Genomic DNA, 13,077 nt, shown 5'->3' with positions numbered 1-13,077 from the left:
TGCATCAACAAAGTAGCGCCAAGCGTGCGCCTGTGCCATAGGTAAAGGGTCAGCTGGCTTGACCATTAAAGGGTGCTGTAACCCCCAAAGTGCACTCCAAACCAAATAAAAAAATATTTTCTGTGTTTGTGAATTGTGTGCACTGTGGCTGCACATGCATCAACAAAGGAGCAGCGCCAAGCTTTTGCTCCTGTGTCTCATAAGTAAAGGGCCGGCTGGCTTGTCCATTAAAGGGTGGTGTAACCCTCAAAGTGCACTCCACAAAAAATAAAAAATTCTCTTTTTTTTCCCTGTCTTTGTGAATTGTGTGGGCTGTAGCTGCACCTGCATCCTCAAAGCAGCAGCGCCAAGCTTGCGTCTGTCTGTTAAAGGGTGGTGTAACCCTCAAAGTACGCTCCACAAAAAATAAAAAATTCTTTTTTTTTTCTGTCTTTGTGAAATGTGTGGGCTGTAGCCGCACCTGCATCCTCAAAGCAGCAGCGACAAGCATGCGTCTGTCTGTTAAAGAGTGGTGTAACCCTCAAAGTGCGCTCCACAAAAAAATAAAAGATTCTTCTTTTTTTCTTTGTGAAATGTGTGGGCTGTAGCCGCACCTGCATCCTCAAAGCAGCAGCGACAAGCGTGCGTCTGTCTGTTAAAGGGTGGTGTAACCCCCAAAGTGCGCTCCAACCAAAATAAAATAATCTTTTTTTCTGTGTTTGTGTGTGAAATGTATGCGCAGTAGCCGCACCTGCATCCTCAAAGCAGCAGCGACAAGCGTGCGTCTGTCTGTTAAAGGGTGGTGTAACCCCCAAAGTGCGCTCCACAAAAAATAAAAAATTCTTTTTTTTTCTGTCTTTGTGAATTGTGTAGGCTGTAGCCGCACTTGCATCCTCAAAGCAGCAGCGACAAGCGTGCGTCTGTCTGTTAAAGGATTACATCGGTGACAGCATCCAAGTAGGCATGTCAGACAGTCTGTACCTGTACTGGCAGGAAAAAGAGGCAATTTGGAGGCCCCTGTACAAACTGGTTCTATTTTACCTGAGTTGCCCCCCCCCCTCCAGTGTGTACTCCGAAAGAGTGTTTAGTGCAGCCGGGAACCTTGTCAGCGAAAGGAGTAGGAGGTTGCTTCCACAAAATGTGGAGAAGATGATGTTCATAAAAATGAATTATCAACTCTTCCAGGGAGACCAGCCTTCAGAACGTACAGAGGGACCTGTGGTGGTGGATTCCAGCGGGGACGAATTAATACTCTGTGAGGATGAGGATGTACACACTGAAGAGGGTGAGGAATCGGTGAATGAGGAGGATGAGGACGACATCTTGCCTCCGTAGAGCCAGTTTGTGCAGGGACAGATTCATTGCCAGCTTGTTTTGTGGGGGCCAAAACGAAACAATCATTTCAGCCACAGTTGTGTGGAAGACCCTGGCGCTGAAATGATTGGTTTGTTAAAGTGTGCATGTCCTGTTTATACAACATAAGGGTGGGTGGGAGGGCCCAAGGACAATTCCATCTTGCACCTCTTTTTTTTCTTTACATTATGTACTGTTTGCAGCCTAATTTTTCAAACTGCCATCCTGTCTGCCACTGCAGTGTCACTCCTAGATGGGCCACGTGTTTGTGCCGCCCACTTGTGTCGCTTAGCATAGTCATCCATCTACCTCGGTGCAACCTTTTGGACATAAAAACACTATTGTGAGGTGTGAGGTGTTCAGAATAGACTGGAAATGAGTGGAAATTAAGGTTTTTGAGGTTAATAATAGCATAGGAGCAGAAAAATCAACACATTCTGTGATTTTAGCTGTTTTTGTGCTTTTTTAAAAAAAAATACAGATCCAAAACACAAAACCCAGAACCCAAAACACCGAAGGGTGGTTTTGGCAAAACCAATCCAGATCCAAAACATGAAGAAAGATCCAGATCCAAAACCAAAACACGAAAAGTGGCCGATGCACAACCCTAATTGTTAGTGATAGTTAAGTTTGGTTTTATTTTATTATCATTTTCTTAGTGTTAGTTTTAGGCATTTATTTATTTAGTATAGTTTTAGTGTTATATTTAGTTAGTATACCATTTTTTTTAGTATATATAGTAGTTTATTTAGTGTTAGTTTTATTCAGTTTTCATTTTATTATATTTTTTATTATCTTTAGTTTAGTATATTAGTATTTTAGTGTATATAGTAGTAGGGGAGGAGGGAGTAGGGAGTAGAGAGAGTAGTTATGGTGCAGCCATGGACCGGCCATGCATCAGGAGACAGGTAAGTGCGCTGTTATTGTTATTTGTTGTACTTTGTTGCTTGCACATTTAGGATTTTTCATTGATCTCAGAAGGGGCAGAGCTCAACTGAAAGTGGGCATTTCTGGGCATAGAGAGTGGTGTTTTGTCCCAATTTAGTAGGTGTACATCTTGGGAGGTGTCTGTGCCCAAATCTAACTAAGCTAAGGGGTTATGTATTACTTATAATTATTATTATTATTGCTGGTTCCCAGTGGTGGCAAATTGTAGGTGTTGTATATGAGCTGGTGACACTTAGGGTCTCATTCAGACCTGCTCACAAGCGCCTGAGCGCTCGCAATCAGGCCGATGTTTTGCTTTGCGCACGCGCAGCAGCCGCACTTTGCGTGCGCAAGCTCCGGGGCTCACTGCAAAAGGGGCGGCTGTCAATGTTGATCGACAACTCGCCATGTTTTGTAGGCGTGTCGGGGGGTGGTTTCACAAATGGAGGCGTTCCCAAGCGAACGCTTGCCGTTTCTGGGTTGCCCCACTGACATCGCCGGTGATGTCAGTGGGAGAGGTTCCGGCTCTATTAGAGCCGAAAGCTCTCTGGGGCTTGCGGCAGACTAGACCCTACCACAAGGGTCTCGTCGCAAGCCCCGATGGTCGCGATGGTCTTGACCATTGCGACCATCATCCTGGTTGCTCGTTAAGGCTGTGGGTGGTAACCCACAGCCTAGCGAGCGTCCAGGAGGACGGATCATTTTTTAAATGTGGCTGCCCTCATTCAGAGCGAGCGCTCGCATTTTGCGAGCGGTTCTGAATGAGGTCCTTAGTCACATGACAGTGATGTGGATTTCTGTCATCCACTGTCCTGTATTAGGTGTATACAGCTAGTAACTGCTTAGGTAGCAGGATCATAATCCTTAGTTCATAAATTATTGAAGTGAGACTCTGATATACTGAAAGTAGGAAAACCAATTGCTAGCATTTACAGCTTATGTGATTTATATACACACCTGCCGATGGACATATATGTTTGCAGATATATCTGTCCATCGGCTTTGCAGCACAGCCAATGCGACATGTCGGTGAACTCTGACGTTTGCCGACATATCGCGGGTACCCGTCGGGCAGCAAATACATTGGCCGATCAATTGATCGGCCAATGTGTCTGTCATTGTGTACCCAGCTTAAGTGTTTCATGTTGCAATCTCACAGGTGTGACACTTCCATAAGGCTGGATGGTGCTGACTTATGTTGGGGATTAGGGGCCATTGGAAAGGTCATACTGAGAATTTCCATCTCTCTTTTCTTGCAGACTGACAATGAGGAGCTGCAAAAAGAACTGGCCCAGCTCCGGCAGCAGCACAGCATGGAGGCAGAGCAGCTGTATAGCATAATATCCGTGCTCAGTGACCAACTCAGAGGGTATTTATATTCTGTCATGTAACACTGTATATACTCTGGTAGTAATCATTTGTCTAGGTCAGTGGTTCCCAAACTTTTTCGAACCACTGTACCCTAGAGTATCGGCATATTTTCCACGGTACCCCTGGGCCAAAAGTTTCTTATTGAGAAATTCAGAATAAATTAAATAAAATAAATTGTGCTTCTATGTCACCCTTAGGGTCAGTTATGTGGTGGATGACAGGGCTGTGCTTCTTTTTGTCCACATATTCTTTGATTGGCAGCCATTAGCACTGATTTTACCTATCACACTGAGTAAAATTATTTTATTTGGTACTGGACCACCACTCTGAGATACCCCTGCATGTGCACCGAGGGACCCCAGGATGCCACGGGACACGGTTTGGGAACCACTGGTCTAGGTGTAATTATGTAACATTGTATATACTTTGATAGTAAGTCATTTGTCTATTTGTAACTATGTAACACTGTATATATTCTGGTAGTAAGTTATTTGTCTAGGTGTAACTATATAACACTGTATATACTTTGGTAATAAGTCATTTGTCTAGGTGTAACTATGTAACACTGTATATACTCTGGTAATAAGTCATTTGTCTAGGTGTAACTATGTAACACTGTATATACTCTGGTAGTAAGTCATTTGTCTAGGTGTAACTATGTAACACTGTATATACTCTGGTAGTAAGTCATTTGTCTAGGTGTAACTATGTAACACTGTATATACTCTGGTAGTAAGTCATTTGTCTAGGTGTAACTGTAACACAGTATATACTCTGGTAGTAAGTTATTTGTCTAGGTGTAATTATGTAACACTGTATATACTCTGGTAGTAAGTCATTTGTCTAGGTGTAACTATGTAACACTGTATATACTCTGGTAGTAAGTCATTTGTCTAGGTGTAACTATGTAACACTGTATATACTCTGGTAGTAAGTCATTTGTCTAGGTGTAACTATGTAACACAGTATATACTCTGGTAGTAAGTCATTTGTCTAGGTGTAATTATGTAACACTATATACTCTGATAGTAAGTCATTTGTCTAGGTGTAACTATGTAACACTGTATATACTCTGGTAATAAGTCATTTGTCTAGTTGTAACTATGTAACACTGAATATACTCTGGTAGTAAGTCATTTGTCTAGGTGTAACTATGTAACACAGTATATACTCTGGTAGTAAGTCATTTGTCTAGGTGTAATTATGTAACACTATATACTCTGATAGTAAGTCATTTGTCTAGGTGTAACTATGTAACACTGTATATACTCTTGTAATAAGTAGGGGTGTGCACCGGCCACTTTTCGTGTTTTGTGTTTTGGATCTGGATCTTTCTTCGTGTTTTGGATCTGGATTGGTTTTGCCAAAACCACCCTTCCGTGTTTTGGGTTCTTGGTTTTGTGTTTTGGATCTGTATTTTTTTTAAAAAAAGCATAAAAACAGGTAAAATCACAGAATTTGTAGGTTTTTCTGCTCCTATGCTATTATTAACCTCAATAACCTTAATTTCCACTCATTTCCAGTCTATTCTGAACACCTCACACCTCACAATAGTGTTTTTATGTCCAAAAGGTTGCACCGAGGTAGCTGGATGACTATGCTAAGCGACATGAGTGGGCGGCACACACGTGACCCATCTAGGCGTGAAACTGCAGTGGCAGACAGGATGGCAGTTTGAAAAACTAGGCCCCAAACTGTACATAATGCAAAGAAAAAAAAGAGGTGCAAGATGGAATTGTCCTTGGGCCCTCCCACCCACCCTTATGTTGTATAAACAGGACATGCACACTTTAACAAACCAATCATTTCAGCGCCAGGGTCTGCCACACAACTGTGGCTGAAATTATTGGTTCGTTTGGGCCCTCACAAAACAAGCTGGCAATGAATCTGTCCCTGCACAAACTGGCTCTACGGAGGCAAGATGTCATCCTCATCCTCCTCATCCACCGATTCCTCACCCTCTTCAGTGTGTACATCCTCATCCTCACAGAGTATTAATTCGTCCCCGCTGGAATCCACAACCACAGGTCCCTCTGTACGTTCTGGAGGCTGGTCTCCCTGGAAGAGTTGATAATTCATTTTATGAACATCATCTTCTCCACATTTTGTGGAAGCAACCTCCTACGCCTTTCGCTGACAAGGTTCCCGGCTGCACTAAACACTCTTTCGGAGTACACACTGGAGGGGGGGCAACTCAGGTAAAATAGAGCCAGTTTGTACAGGGACCTCCAAATTGCTTCTTTTTCCTGCCAGTACAGGTACGGACTGTCTGACATGCCTACTTGGATGCTGTCACCGATGTAATCCTTTAACAGACAGACGCACGCTTGTCGCTGCTGCTTTGAGGATGCAAGTGCGGCTACAGCCCACACAATTCACAAAGACAGAAAAAAAAAGAAGAATATTTTTATTGTTTGTGGAGCGCACTTTGAGGGTTACACCACCCTTTAACAGACAGACGCACGCTTGTCGCTGCTGCTTTGAGGATGCAAGTGCGGCTACAGCCCACACAATTCACAAAGACAGAAAAAAGAAGAAGAATATTTTTACTGTTTGTGTAGCACACTTTGAGGGTGTCACCACCCTTTAACAGACAGACGCACGCTTGTCGCTGCTGCTTTGAGGATGCAAGTGCAGCTACAGCCCACACAATTCACAAAGACAGAAAAAAAAAGAAGAATATTTTTATTGTTTGTGTAGCACACTTTGAGGGTGTAACCACCCTTTAACAGACAGATGCACGCTTGTCGCTGCTGCTTTGAGGATGCAAGTGCTGCTACAGCCCACACAATTCACAAAGACAGAAAAAAAAAGAACAATATTTTTATTGTTTGTGTAGCACACTTTGAGGGTGTCACCACCCTTTAACAGACAGACGCACGCTTGTCGCTGCTGCTTTAAGGATGCAGGTGCGGCTACAGCCCACACATTTCACAAAGACAGAAAAAAAAGAACAATATTTTTATTGTTTGTGTAGCACACTTTGAGGGTGCCACCACCCTTTAACAGACAGACGCACGCTTGTCGCTGCTGCTTTGAGGATGCAGGTGCGGCTACAGCCCACACATTTCACAAAGACCGAAAAAAAAGAACAATATTTTTATTGTTTGTGTAGCACACTTTGAGGGTGTCACCACCCTTTAACAGACAGACGCATGCTTGTCGCTGCTGCTTTGAGGATGCAGGTGGAATCTAGACGGGATTTGGAACCAGGGACACACTACCTCCATCAATTGTCTAAATCCCACTGCACTAATGGCGGATACCGGACGCACGTCTAACACCAACATAGCAGTCAAGGCCTCAGTTATACGTTTTGCTTCAGGATGACTGCTGTCGTACTTCATCCTCATCGCTAGGGACTGTTGGAGGGTCAATTGTTTAGTAAAAGTAGTGATGTTCCTACTTCCTCTCTGGGATGATGAACAACTCCCAGCAGCAGCAACAGCACTAGGAGGAAGTGGTTCTTGATCTTTCCCTATTTTATTTTTATCGGAGAAAGTTTGGTCCTCCATTTATGTTATATTGATATATACGTGCAGCTAAAGCGCACACAAACACAGAAAATATTTTTTTATTTTTGCTGGAGAGTAGTGCACTTTGTGGGTTACACCACCCTTTAAGAAATGAGCCAGCCGGCTCTTTACTTATGGGACACAGGCGCACGCTTGGCGCTGCTCCTTTGTTGATGCACGTGCAGCCACAGTGTACACAAGTCACAAACACAGAAAATATATATTTTTTTGGTTTGGACTGGAGTGTACTTTGGGGGTTACAGCACCGTTTAACGGTCAAGCCAGCCGGCCCTTTACTTATGACACAGGCGCACGCTTGGCACTACTTTGTTGATGCACGTGCGGCTACTGCGCACACAATTCACAAACACAGAAAATATATATTTTTTTGGTTTGGACTGGAGTGTACTTTGGGGGTTACAGCACCCTTTAACGGTCAAGCCAGCCGGCCCTTTACTTATGACACAGGCGCACGCTTGGCACTACTTTGTTGATGCACGTGCGGCTACTGCGCACACAATTCACAAACACAGAAAATAATTTTTTTTTTGGTTTGGACTGGAGTGTACTTTGGGGGTTACAGCACCCTTTAACGGTCAAGCCAGCCGGCCCTTTACTTATGACACAGGCGCACGCTTGGCACTACTTTGTTGATGCACGTGCGGCTACTGCGCACACAATTCACAAACACAGAAAATAATTTTTTTTTTGGTTTGGACTGGAGTGTACTTTGGGGGTTACAGCACCCTTTAACGGTCAAGCCAGCCGGCCCTTTACTTATGACACAGGCGCACACTTGGCACTACTTTGTTGATGCACGTGCGGCTACTGCGCACACAATTCACAAACACAGAAAATATATATTTTTTTGGTTTGGACTGGAGTGTACTTTGGGGGTTACAGCACCCTTTAACGGTCAAGCCAGCCGGCCCTTTACTTATGACACAGGCGCACGCTTGGCACTACTTTGTTGATGCACGTGCGGCTACTGCGCACACAATTCACAAACACAGAAAATATATATTTTTTTGGTTTGGACTGGAGTGTACTTTGGGGGTTACAGCACCCTTTAACGGTCAAGCCAGCTGGCCCTTTACTTATGACACAGGCGCACGCTTGGCACTACTTTGTTGATGCACATGCGGCTACTGCGCACACAATTCACAAACACAGAAAATAATTTTTTTTTTGGTTTGGACTGGAGTGTACTTTGGGGGTTACAGCACCCTTTAACGGTCAAGCCAGCTGGCCCTTTACTTATGACACAGGCGCACGCTTGGCACTACTTTGTTGATGCACGTGCGGCTACTGCGCACACAATTCACAAACACAGAAAATAATTTTTTTTTTGGTTTGGACTGGAGTGTACTTTGGGGGTTACAGCACCCTTTAACGGTCAAGCCAGCCGGCCCTTTACTTATGACACAGGTGCACGCTTGGCACTACTTTGTTGATGCACGTGCGGCTACTGCGCACACAATTCACAAACACAGAAAATAATAATTTTTTTTTGTTTGGACTGGAGTGTACTTTGGGGGTTACAGCACCCTTTAACGGTCAAGCCAGCCGGCCCTTTACTTATGACACAGGCGCACGCTTGGCACTACTTTGTTGATGCACGTGCGGCTACTGCGCACACAATTCACAAACACAGAAAATAATTTTTTTTTTGGTTTGGACTGGAGTGTACTTTGGGGGTTACAGCACCCTTTAACGGTCAAGCCAGCTGGCCCTTTACTTATGACACAGGCGCACGCTTGGCACTACTTTGTTGATGCACGTGCGGCTACTGCGCACACAATTCACAAACACACAAAAAATATTATTTTTTTAGCACTTGGGGGGAGCACCCCTGATGGACAGAGCACCCCCTGGACAACACTACAGCACCCCTTTAGGACTGGGACACTGCACAGGACTTTGGAGTGGACACAGCCCCTATGGAGAACTGACTGCACAACACAGTCCAGCCAGCCCCTATGGACTTTGAAGTAGTGGACACAGCCCCTATTAACAACAGCAGCACAGCACAACACAGCCAGCCCCTATGGACTTTGAAGTAGTGGACAACAGCAGCGCAGTGCAGCACAGCACAGCACAACACTACTCTGCACTACACTACACTACACTACACAGCCCAGCCAGCCCTAACTCCCACCCTCCCTCTTCACTGTCCACAGCCGAGTGAGAAAATGGCGCCGACGCGGGTACCTTATATAGGTTCCAAAACCCGCGAGACTCGGAAGGCGGGATGATGACATTTTGCCTCGATTTCAGATCCGAGTCAGGCGGGAAAAGTCGTGCCTGACTCGGATCGGCCTCGGATCGGGTAGCTCGGGGGGGTTCGGATTTCAGAAATCCGAACCCGCTCACCCCTAGTAATAAGTCATTTGTCTAGGTGTAACTATGTAACACTGTATATACTCTGGTAGTAAGTAATTTTCTAGGTGTAATTATGTAACACTGTATATACTCTGGTAGTAAGTCATTTGTCTAGTTGTAACTATGTAACACTGTATATACTCTGGTAGTAAGTCATTTGTCTAGGTGTAGCTGTGTAACACTGTATATACTCTGGTAGTAAGTCATTTGTCTAGGTGTAACTGTGTAACACTGTATATACTCTGGTAGTAAGTCATTTGTCTAGTTGTAACTATGTAAAACAGTATATACTCTGGAAGTAAGTTATTTGTCTAGGTGTAATTATGTAACACTGTATATACTCTGGTAGTAAGTTACTTGTCTAGTTGTAGCCAGGGTGCCCAAAGAACGTGCGTGCTACGGCATCCCCCCATCATCTTCCCCCTCTGTCATGACGCCTCTCCCATTACGCACTGCGGGAGCTGGAAGATGGAGCGGCTCCGGCAGTGGATTCAGCAGCAGCTAATGAGAGTCTGTCACTCTCATTGGCTGCTACTTAAAACAAACAGCCAGCAAGTACGGCATCCCCCCATCAAGTGTTTCAGGGAGGAGGCAGGTCCATATGGGATTAATGTAAAGTAAAAATAAACATTAGGGGCAGCCCCCTGTCATGGTGCCCATATGCAGTGCCCCCCTGTGCCCCAGTAGAGGACCCCCTTATGCAGGCCTCTAGTAGTGCCCCCAGTAGTGATCCTCCCTATGCAGTGCCCCCTATTCAGTGCCCCCAGAAGTGGTCCCCCCTGTGCAGTGCCCCTTGTGCCACCAGTAGTAACCCCCTTATATAGTGCCCCCAGTAGCAGTCCCCCCTGTGCAGTGCCCCTTGTGGCCCCAGTAGAAAGCCCCTTATATAGTGCCCCCAGTAGCAGTCCACCCCCATGCAGTGCTCCCAATAGTGGTAACCCTTATGCAGTGCCCGTTAAATAGTGGCCCCAGTTGTAGTCTCCCCCCTATGCAGTAACCCCAGTATTGCCCTTTATATAGAGCCCCCAGCAGTGGTCCCTCGATGCAGTGCTCCCAGTGGTAGTCGCCTTCCCCCTCTGCAGTGCCCCTAGTAGTTGTCCCCTCCCCCTATGCAGTGCCCCTAGTAGTAGTCCCCTCCCCTTGTAGTGCCCCTAGTAGTAGTCCCCCCTTGTAGTAGTAGTCGCCCCTTGTAGTGCCCCCAGTAGTAGTCCCCCCAGTTGTAGTCCCCCCCTTGAAGTGCCCCCAGTAGTAGTCCCCAGTAGTGGTCTCCACCTTGCAGTGCCGCCAGTAGTGGCCCCCCCCCTTGTAGTGCCCCCAGTAGTAGTCCCCCCCTTGTAGTGCCCCCAGTAGTGGTCTCCCCCTTGTGGTGCCCCCAGTAGTAGTCCCCCCTCCTTGTAGTGCCACCAGTAGTAGTCCCCCCTCCTTGTAGTGCCCCCAGTAGTGGTTCCCCACTTGTAGAGCCCCCAGTAGTAGTATTCCCCCCCTTGTAGTGCCCCCAGTAGTAGTAATCCCCCCAGTAGTAGTAGTCCCCCCCTTGTAGTGCCCCCAGTAGTGGTCTCCCCCCTTGTAGTGCCACCAGTAGTGCCCTCCCCCCCAGTTGACACACATAATTAAAAAAATAAACACTTACCTGAATCCCCGCTCCCGCCTCCGCCATCCGCTCCTCCGTCTGTCATCTCGAGCCGGCCCGCTATGCATTATGGGAGAGACGTCATGACGCCTCTCCCATTACGCACTGCGGGAGCTGGAAGATGGAGCGGCTCCGGCAGTGGATTCAGCAGCAGCTAATGAGAGTCTGTCACTCTCATTGGCTGCTACTTAAAACAAACACACAGCTGCTGGCACCGGTGGCTGTGTGTTTGTCACTGTGTAGTGCTGACCAAATTCTGTCCGGTCAGCGCTACACACGCGGTGCAGCTGTGTCACAGAGACACAGACGGCCTGCATGGCGCTGCGGCCCGGGGGGCACATGGCACCCTGCCCCAGCCCGCCTCTGACTACAATGTGGTATTATATGAACTGGATTCACTACAGAGTGGCATAATGTGAACTGGGGCACTATCTTGTGGTTTAATGTGAATTGAGGGCACTAGAGTGTGGCACTACAGTCTTGTATAATGTGAACTGGGTATAACAGTTTTATAAAACACTGCAATACATGAAGGAAAACATAGCACTGCTTTATTACAAATGAAACATATCAGGCTTATATAAAATAGCAAACTATAATACATATTCCAAAACACACCATTAATTGCCAAAATCTAGATACACATAGCAATGGCTGAGCAGTGCATAATAGGAAATGAGGACTCCCAGCAGCAATTGCCTAATGACTACAGAAACTTTCCTATTACAACGTAGTGTTCGCCCCAGAAAATTTTTCCAGCCAGGTGGCATCAAGAAGTAGCCGGGTGGGGGCCTTCGCAATAATAAAATGTTTTTTAAATCCTGATCTTAATTTAAACTTTAAATAACAATTTGTTTATTAATTCTCCTCTTCTTCTTAGAGACCCAGATACAGGCCCCACTTGCTGGCACCAAAGAATTTATTTTTGATACAGGCTTCAGATACAGTACCCACTTGCTGGCTACACAGAATATATTATTTTATACAGTTCTCAGATACAGTACCCACTTGCTGGCTACACAGAATATATTATTTTATACAGCCCTCATATTCTGTGTAGCCTGCAAGTGGGTCCTGTATCTATTTTTATACAGCCCTCAGATACAGGCCCCACTTGCAGGCTACACAGAATATATTTATTATACAGCCCTCAGATACAGGCCCCACTTGCAGGCTACACAATATATTTATTATACAGCCCTCAGATACAGGCCCCACTTGCAGGCTACACAGACTATATTTATTATACAGCCCTCAGATACAGGCCCCACTTGCAGGCTACACAGAATATATTTATTATACAGCCCTCAGATACAGGACCCACTTGCAGGCTACACAGAATATATCTATTATACAGCCCTCAGATACAGGCCCCACTTGCTGGCTACACAGAATATATTTATTATACAGCTCCACAGATACAGGCCCCACTTGCAGGCTACACAGAATCAGCCCTCAGATACAGGCCCCACTTGCTGGCTACACAGAATATATTTATTATACAGCCCTCGGATACAGGCCCCACTTGCTGGCTACACAGAAAATATTTTTATACAGCCCTTAGATGCAGACCCCACTTGCTGGCTACACAGAATATATTTTTATACAGCCCTTAGATACAGGCCCCACTTGCAGGCTACACAGAATATATTTTTATACAGCCCTTAGATACAGGCCCCACTTGCTGGCTAAACAGAATATATTCATTATAAGCTCCACAGGTACAGGCCCCACTTGATGGCTACACAGAATCAGCCCTCAGGTACAGGCCCCACTTTCAGGCTACACAGAATATATTTATTATACAGCCCTCAGAGACAGGCCCCACTTGCAGGCTACACAGAATATATTTATTATATAGCCCTCAGATACAGGCCTCACTTGCAGGCTACACAGAATATATATATTTTTTTCAATATT

The 13,077-nt window shown here is 45.6% G+C and overlaps 1 protein-coding gene across 2 annotated transcripts in view; it reads left to right on the top strand.

Annotated features, from left to right (window-relative positions):
• The window catches only part of SHQ1 (SHQ1, H/ACA ribonucleoprotein assembly factor), a 186,502-nt gene that overhangs the window by 43,971 nt on the left and 129,454 nt on the right, over positions 1-13,077 (top strand). For both annotated transcript variants that reach the window (XM_088459759.1, XM_088459758.1), the window contains exon 2: positions 3,519-3,628. The gene's annotated coding sequence lies outside the window, so the exon portion shown is untranslated. The remainder of the gene's footprint in view (positions 1-3,518; positions 3,629-13,077) is intronic.

This window comes from Taudactylus pleione, unplaced genomic scaffold (assembly GCF_031769625.1).
Source record: "Taudactylus pleione unplaced genomic scaffold, aTauple2 ptg000934l, whole genome shotgun sequence".
Classification (NCBI taxonomy): domain Eukaryota; kingdom Metazoa; phylum Chordata; class Amphibia; order Anura; family Myobatrachidae; genus Taudactylus; species Taudactylus pleione.
The sequence above is the reverse complement of the archived record's forward strand: the minus strand, read 5'-3'. Positions and strand labels throughout refer to the sequence as shown.